Source organism: Poecilia mexicana, unplaced genomic scaffold, assembly GCF_051168715.1.
Source record: "Poecilia mexicana isolate PSO_F unplaced genomic scaffold, ASM5116871v1 scaffold_7, whole genome shotgun sequence".
Taxonomy (NCBI): Eukaryota; Metazoa; Chordata; class Actinopteri; order Cyprinodontiformes; family Poeciliidae; genus Poecilia; species Poecilia mexicana.
Window position 1 is genome coordinate 1,151,604 of NW_028263376.1, and position 7,891 is coordinate 1,159,494.

The following is a 7,891-nucleotide window of genomic DNA, read 5'->3' on the forward strand; positions in this document are numbered from 1 at the left end:
TTGCAGAACATAAGGATAGGGAAAACCGCTATATTTTAATTACAGGGACAATAGATGGCTTCCTGATAAGTCTTGTTAATGTCTATGCCCCACCAGGTAGTGACTGGTCACTTTACAAGAAAATACTTGAATTAGCAGCAACAAAAAGTCAGAGTGTGATGATTTGTGCTGGCGACTTTAATATTAGGTTAAACCCAAATCTGGACTCATCAAATGGGAAAACAAATTCAAGAAATATCAGTAAAAGAATGAAAAATATGATGGACGAACTGGGATTGGTGGATATATGGAGGGATAAGAACCCAACCAGTCGTGACACATTATTCCTCTTCTTTTAATGTATACTCACAAATAGATTATTTCTTTATGTTTAAAAGAGATGTGCATAGATTAGAAAGTTGCAAGATTGGATCTAGTCCAATTTCTGATTACAGCCCAATCTATATGTCCCTTTAACTGAGTGATAAAAGCAGATCCATGATCTGGAGGTTGAATACAAACCTATTGAATAGTACAATCTTTAAGGAGAATATGAAAATTGAAATCAAACAAAATCTGGAAGAAAATGATAATGAAGAGGTGGGTCCAGCAATACTTTGGGATGCTCTAAAGGCGGTAGTCAGGGGAAAAATAATAGCCTTCTCCTCCAACGAAAAGAAAATTAGACAACAAAAGCAAACTCAGTTGTGTTAAGAAAATAAATGTAAAATATGCTAGTTGTAAAAACTTAACCACATGTTCAATATTAGATAAAATTAATAGTGTTTTAAATAAGAAAGTTCACTCCAAATTGTATCCATGGTTTAATTAGCGTAATCTCTTATGTAGGATAGTTCTATTGAAACATATTACACTAAGTTGAATTAAAATAACTTGGCTTGTAGCTCTCACACAGCTAGTTTCTCTGTGGACTGAGCAGGCATTCACAGGGGGTTGTGGCTCTGTGTGTGAGTTTAACCTTTTGACCACTTTGATAAGGTTTAACAGCTGGTGTAAAACAATGTGGTCCTGTCAACAGAGTAGAGCTTCCTCTAGGGACAGGATCATAAAAATCATGTCTTCATTCAAAAGAAAAGAACACTTCTTTGATCTTAAAAACAGTTTTTTACTGGAACAAAGTCAACTAGATTTAAATGAACTTAGCTAAGGACAGTCCCCTAATTTGAATACAGCAGAGAAGGAAAACACGCTCTCCCTTTAAAAGTATAGGACCCGTAACCTTAACTTCAGATCGCTCCGGGGTTACCTGTGATGCTGTCTCCGGGGAACGGTGCATCGGTGAAATGGTTCCCCGTAAGTTTGTCTTGGTGTGTGGATGTTTGTGGAGTGAGGTAAATATTGAAATGGATGCTGGTTTGTGATTTTATTGAGTTTTGTCAGTTTCATTAGTTGTTCGTCTAATAAATGTTATGTTTGGACTTGGAAAACATTTGTCTTTGTCTTTATGTTTCAGCTGATACAATGACGACATCAAGGAATCTGGGCAGAAGAGAAAATAAAATGAGTCAAAAGATTTTAATTCTTCTTCTTCTGATTAAAATTCACAGTTGGAAGTGGAACTAAAAAAACTTAAGAAAGAACATTCCAAAACCTTCAAGAGGCAACAAGAAATAAAATTGAGATAGTTAAAAAAGAACTGAATAACTTAAACATGCAAGAAATACAAAAGAAACTCTTTACTAAACAGAAATATTACAAAGCAGCGGGAAAATCCCTGAAGCTCCTAGCATTTAAACTACGAAAACAACAAGCTGAAAGATTTATCTACAAAATACAGAACATACATACAAACAGGGTTGAAACAAACCTAGAAAAGATCTATAAATGTTTTAGAGATTTTTTCCAAACCTTATACTCCCAACCCAAATTGAATAATGAACAGCAAAACAAACAGTTAATATCAGAAATAACTGAAGCAGAACTAGGATCAGTGATTAGAAAGTTGAAATGAGGGAAATCTCCAGGAACGGATGGGTTTACCTCCGAGTGGTACAGAGAAATGCAGGATCAGTAAGTTTCTGTTTTATTAAGAGTTTTCAACAATGTACTGGAAAAGAAAATAATCCCTCCCTCATGGAGAGACGCTATTATTTCGCTAATCCCTAAGGAGGGAAAAGATAAATTGGAATGTGGAAACTACCGCCCAATAAGTGTGCTAAATACTGATAATAAATTATTTACCGCCATAATCGCACAGAGATTACAAAACATCTTGCTAGTGATAATTCATAAGGATCAAACAGGCTTCATCAGACAGAGACAGACACAGGACAACATCAAAAAAACCCTGCATATTTTAAATCATGTAGTTCAACAAAAAATAGAGACTGTTGTACTCAGTCTGGATGCAGAGAAGGCTTTTGACTCCGTCAGATGGGCCTTCCTTTACAAAGTTATGTCCAGGTTTGGGTTCCACCAGACCATAATAGATGTAATTGCAGCTTTATACAATAAACCATCGGCTAGCATAAAAATTAACGGGGACCTATCTGATCCCTTTATTTTGGAAAGGGGTATGAGGCAGGGATGCTGTGTTCGCCCTCTTCATAGAGCCATTAAGTCAGTGGATAAGACAGAGGACAGATATAGCTGGAGTTCACATGGAATCCCCAGATTCCATGTGAATCCCGCATCATCCGCAAACATGATGCGGATGATTTGTTGCTAACCATAACAAACCCAGCCCAAACTCTATCTGTACTTATGGGGTCTATTGAGGAATAAGGTTTGCTCTCGGGCTACAGATAAACATTACCAAGACTCAGGTCTTAACGATAAACTATAACCCACAGAACAATATTAACAGCCTGTACAATTGGAGCTGGGAAGCAGAATCCATTAAATACTTAGGGGTCACATTGCCAAAGGATTTCTCCAGGATTTTTTATGTCAACTATGGGCCCCTAATCTCAAACCTGAAATCAGACATACAGAGATGGAACCTGATCCCTTTCTCAAATTTATACTCCAGAGTGGAGTCAGTCAGAATGAACATTCTCCCACGTTTCCTTTATTTATTTCTATGTTTACCTATCCAGATATCAGAAAGATGTTTCATAGAGTGGGAAATATTAATATCTCAGTATATTTGACAGGGGAAAAAACCAAGGGTGAGATATAGAACGAAGAAAGAGAAAGGCGGGCTGGGTCTTCCCAATCTACGGGTTTATTACCTTGCAGCTCAGTTAAGACCAGTGTTCTGTCTATGCTCTCCATCTTATGATGCAAAGTGGAAAGATATAGAAGGCTCAACAGTGGAAGGAATACCTTTAATATCAGTATTAATGGACAAGGAATTTACAAGAGAGGCTGAATATACCACATGAGTCAATGTTGCACACAATATTGGATTCTTGGAGAAACGTGATTGAAATTTGTGGATTGGGGAACCAGATAAAAATATACAGATGGTGTGCCTTTGACTCTGCATTTAAACCGAACAAGTTTGATGGGAGATTTAGAGGATGGATCCAAAAAGGATTAACCTCCTATATTTACCCATAAGGGGGTGTTTCAGAGTTTTGAGGAACTTCAGAGATCTAACAGGTTGGAGAGGAACGACTTCTTCAGATACTTACAGGTTAAGTCCTATTTCAATTGAAATATACGTGACAATTGGGAATCAGCTAAACCAGGACTTGTTCATGTGTCTTTGTTGAAGTCAGGTTCATGCAAGAAACTTGTTTCTATTCTTTACAATGGTATTCTATCCTCTAAACAAGGTGACACAAACTACATAAGAAACAAGTGGGTAAAAGAAGGAAATTTATCTATTTCAACTGAAGTCTGGGAACAGATCAACAGATTACACTGGATGACCTTGAGCTCCAATACATGGAGACAGTTCTGCTGGAAAAACACTGTTAGATATTTTGTGACTCCAGTTCAGAAAAAATCATCGGGGCAGCGGAGACATGTGTTGGAGACTCTGTGGAACAAACGGGGCAAATCATCATCACATCTTCTGGGGTTGTCCGGTGATTAAAGATTTTTGGGAGCAACTGTGTTCCCACCTAAACAGCATCTATTCTGAACGAATCCCATGTAAATGTGAATCCCTATACTTAGGAAACATCTCATTTGATAGCTGGACTCTGGAAGATAAAAAACTGCTGTTAATGCTTCTGACAGCAAGTAAAAAGACAATCACTAGAAAATGGTTAAAGCCTGAAGAACCTACAGCTGAGGACTGGTTCAATATTGTACAGGACTTACATTCTGGAGAGGTTATCCTTTTCTGTTCGAGGTCAAAGGGAATCATTCTTCAAGATCTGGTCTAAATGGACAAACTATGTTAAATCAATAATCCATGTGGACTAAATATGCCTATCACATGCAAATATTGTTGTCCTGTGTATTGTTCCCTGGTTTGGGCTTATGGTAAATCACATGTGATCTGGTATGTGCTTTTCCCCTTTTATATGCAAGATCAGATCAGACCCCCTCACCCCTCGCTCACTCTTCCGTTGTGAATGTTTTGTTATTACACAAAAACCCGGATTGGCTTATGTTATTCCTTCTCATACTTCCACTGTGGTGGAAGCTAAAATGTACAATGTAATTGTAACTTGCCTTTGTTAAGGAAGATTTCTCTGAATTAATTAATTTTGGAAAAAGTTTGGCTCTCTCTCTTCCTTTATGATCCCGGGTCCTCTCGCGACGGCCACGTGTAGTCACTCAGAAGAAAACAGCAATGCGTGTTGACGTCACAGAATTGCAGAGTTTAATTCAAAAGAGGACAACACATAAAATTACAACAGAACAACAGAAAAACAGAGGCATACATTCATTTACCTGACATAAATTCAAAGAATAAGAAGGAAAGAAAGAAAGAAAAGCAAAGACGTGCAAAGACATCTTTGGAGAGTTGCAAGAGCAAATCTAATGTGTTACGTCTGTGTAGAAAGTTTTATAGTGAAGGCGTATTCTTATCTTTAATTTATTCAAATAAGGCGTACCTTTGCTCATCCAACCAGGAGCCATCTCTGACCCTCTCTCTAAAGCCAGAAACTCCTGCTGTGTTTACGGCTTTTCACAGATGAGTGTGAAAAGCTACAACTTCTACTGTATTGTTTTCCCACACAGACAAAAGGCAATTCAAATGATACTAGCAAACCATCTGCTGTAACTACAGGTAACATAAAGGTCAAAAAGCCAGAATACGTTACTGATTTTAAAACCACAGTTAGAGTACTTGAATCAAGACATGTTAAGTTTTAAAACTAGCTTATTTTAAATTTATTTTCTTAACACTTTCCAAATAAAAAATTAAAATGTAAAAAAAATACATTTTAAAGAAAAAAAAATACAAATTAAAACAATAAAAAATAATGAGAGTCAGAGGGTCCTTTGAGTAGGGAATGTGGACGTTTATTCTAAATAGTAGAATCATGTGCATAAGTTGTACATTTACAGAATAAAGATGCTTTATGTTCATAAGGCGCATTCACAAAGCAGGCGGCTTGACATTTTACTTATTCTTTAAGCATTTTATTTTATATGTGTGTTTGCCAGTGAAGTTCAGTTGCAGAACCAAACGGAGAATCATGGGAAAAATTAAATTAATGAAGCTTTTCATACTTTACATGTTTTTTTTTTCTCACCATGATTTGATATCTTCCTTATGAAAGCATCAGGGCAACTTTTATCCACCTGCTAAATTCCTGCTTTATATCCTGGCTGCCATCCCAAATTTATCTTCGTTAAGTAAAAATGTTTCTTATCTCGCTGTAAGGACAGGATCGGTCCTATATTCAACACCCCAGCATCCCCTTTGTTAAGAATCTGTTTGAGCATTTTGGGGTTTGACTCAAATGTCTCCTTATTGTAGGCTTATTTGGTCAACATGAATGAAAATCAAAGACATAGCTATTATTGTCATGTTGAGGTTAATTTGACGAACCCACATGCGCAGAACGCACTCAGGAGAACCGGTAAGGTTTAAGTCGATTTATTGAATACAGTGAGAACAGATATATTTGTATACACTAGATGGTCTGGAACTGGTGCTCGTCCTCGGTGGTTCAGGTTCTCTGGTGAAGATAACACAGGTAAGAGGCGTTCAGGGGTCGTGGGAATTTCAGTTCAGTAGAGACCTACTTGTTGAGGATTACGTCTGAGCTCGGGAAGGAGTACCGCAGGGATCCGAGGCTGCAGGCTGGACAGAGGGCCGGAGCTTCTCGAGAGGGCGGACAGGTGAGTTGGAGGGAGACGTCAGAATAGGAGCCGGGAGGGAGCCGCTAGACCGGGGAGCTGCCGAGGTTCGCGGAGGTTCAATGAACTCAGGATTTCACGGAAGATGACCTAGGAGAGTCAGCACAGAAGGAGATCACTAGGAGAACAGGTTGGTCGGAGGTGAGCTATCTATGATTTACCATCACAGGCTAACACTCTGGCACCGGAGTGTCGGCGGCTCCGTCCTGATAAACCCCTCCAAATGATGGTAAGTGGCAGCAGGTGTGCAGCTCCAGGTTCACGCCCTCCAGAAGGTCCCAGGATGCCCCCTGGTGGAGAAACTAGAGACCCCCAACCAGCCTTCCCCAGATCCTAACAATTATAGAATATATAATCTGTTTTTAAAGACTTTTTATGGCGATCTGTATAAACATTTCACTAGTACAATAGTCTTCTTAGGCTGTTACCCCCGCAACTCGACCCCGGATAAGCGGAAAAAGATTGATGGATGGATGGATGGAATAATCTTATATTTGACTTTTTCACATTTCTTCACATTATAGCTATACTTTAATGTATTTTACTGGGATTTATTGTGATGCACCAACACAAAGAAGAGATAATTGTGAGGCAGTGGAGAAAGGACACATATAAATGGAACATTATGAAATATAGATAACCATCTATTCATATAACATTTGAAACTGAAAAAATAATATGTTGGCATTTGCTTTTATAGATTTTGTTGGGACCAGGCTTGCCTTTTTAACCAAACTTATCAGTGTTGGTTCATGTCCAGTCAGGCCTGAGGACAGAGGTCAGTTTTTGCTGCAGGAAACCAAACACCAACTCTGTAATCTGAGGCAGATGGATGTCAAGCAGCTAAAACTTCCTTCACTGTTCCCAAGCTGCTACCTGATAAAAGGTGTGGGTCCGTCTTCCTGAGCAGCATGAGAGCACCAGCAGCTCATGTGATAATATTGGAATGTCTTTTTTTCTGTTAGTGCTCCTAAAATATGTATGGACAGCACACCTTACTGTCATGCAATGAAAAGCATGACTTACGGAAGAAATGAGCCAGTACTACTATGAATCAGGAGTGCTGACACAGAACCACTGCTACAGCACAAAACAAAAAATGTAACCTGGAGAGGAATGGTGCATTATTTATGTGGCACACACTGGAAGATATCCCTTACATGAGTAGAGCGCTGGCCAGAAGGCTGGGTTGGCTCTCACTGTGACTCTGATTGACCTGCAATGTAGCTGCTGCTTAGTCAAATGCAGCCTCTCGACAGCATTCAAATTGGCTGCTAAATGTTCCAGATCTCAGGTTGCAGCTCTTTTCTTATCCAGCCTCAACAAAGTAAAAAGACAAAATGAAAAAGCTAAATCCAGGTGCAGCTGACCCTCTGTCATCAGGAGGATATTATGATGGATGCAGAAATATCTGCTGAGGCTACAGTCAGCTTTTTAATATTAAGTAGCAACCAAGGTGCACTGCTGCTTCAATTCACCTTTCTGATTCATAACCAGGAATCTTGCTCTGTTAATTCTGTTAATAATAATGACAACAGTTATTCAGCTTTTTCCACTTCAAGTGTGGCCACCTATAAATTCAGAAGTTCTGCTAGCTTGCTGCTCTGGAGCTCACAGGGGTTTGTAACACTCGGCCAGGGTGGAAATAAATCGTCCAAAACCCTGAAGAGCAGAGCAG

The 7,891-nt window shown here is 38.9% G+C and overlaps 1 long non-coding RNA gene across 1 annotated transcript; it reads right to left on the minus strand.

Moving 5' to 3' along the window:
* Positions 1-5,934: 5,934 nt before the first annotated feature.
* LOC148158218 (uncharacterized) lies at positions 5,935-6,553 on the minus strand. The gene is made up of 3 exons (XR_015763858.1): positions 6,375-6,553; positions 6,100-6,303; positions 5,935-6,032 (listed from the first exon to the last, which is right to left on the minus strand). It is a non-coding gene; the product is annotated as an uncharacterized LOC148158218 (long non-coding RNA).
* Between the last annotated feature and the right edge of the window lie 1,338 nt (positions 6,554-7,891).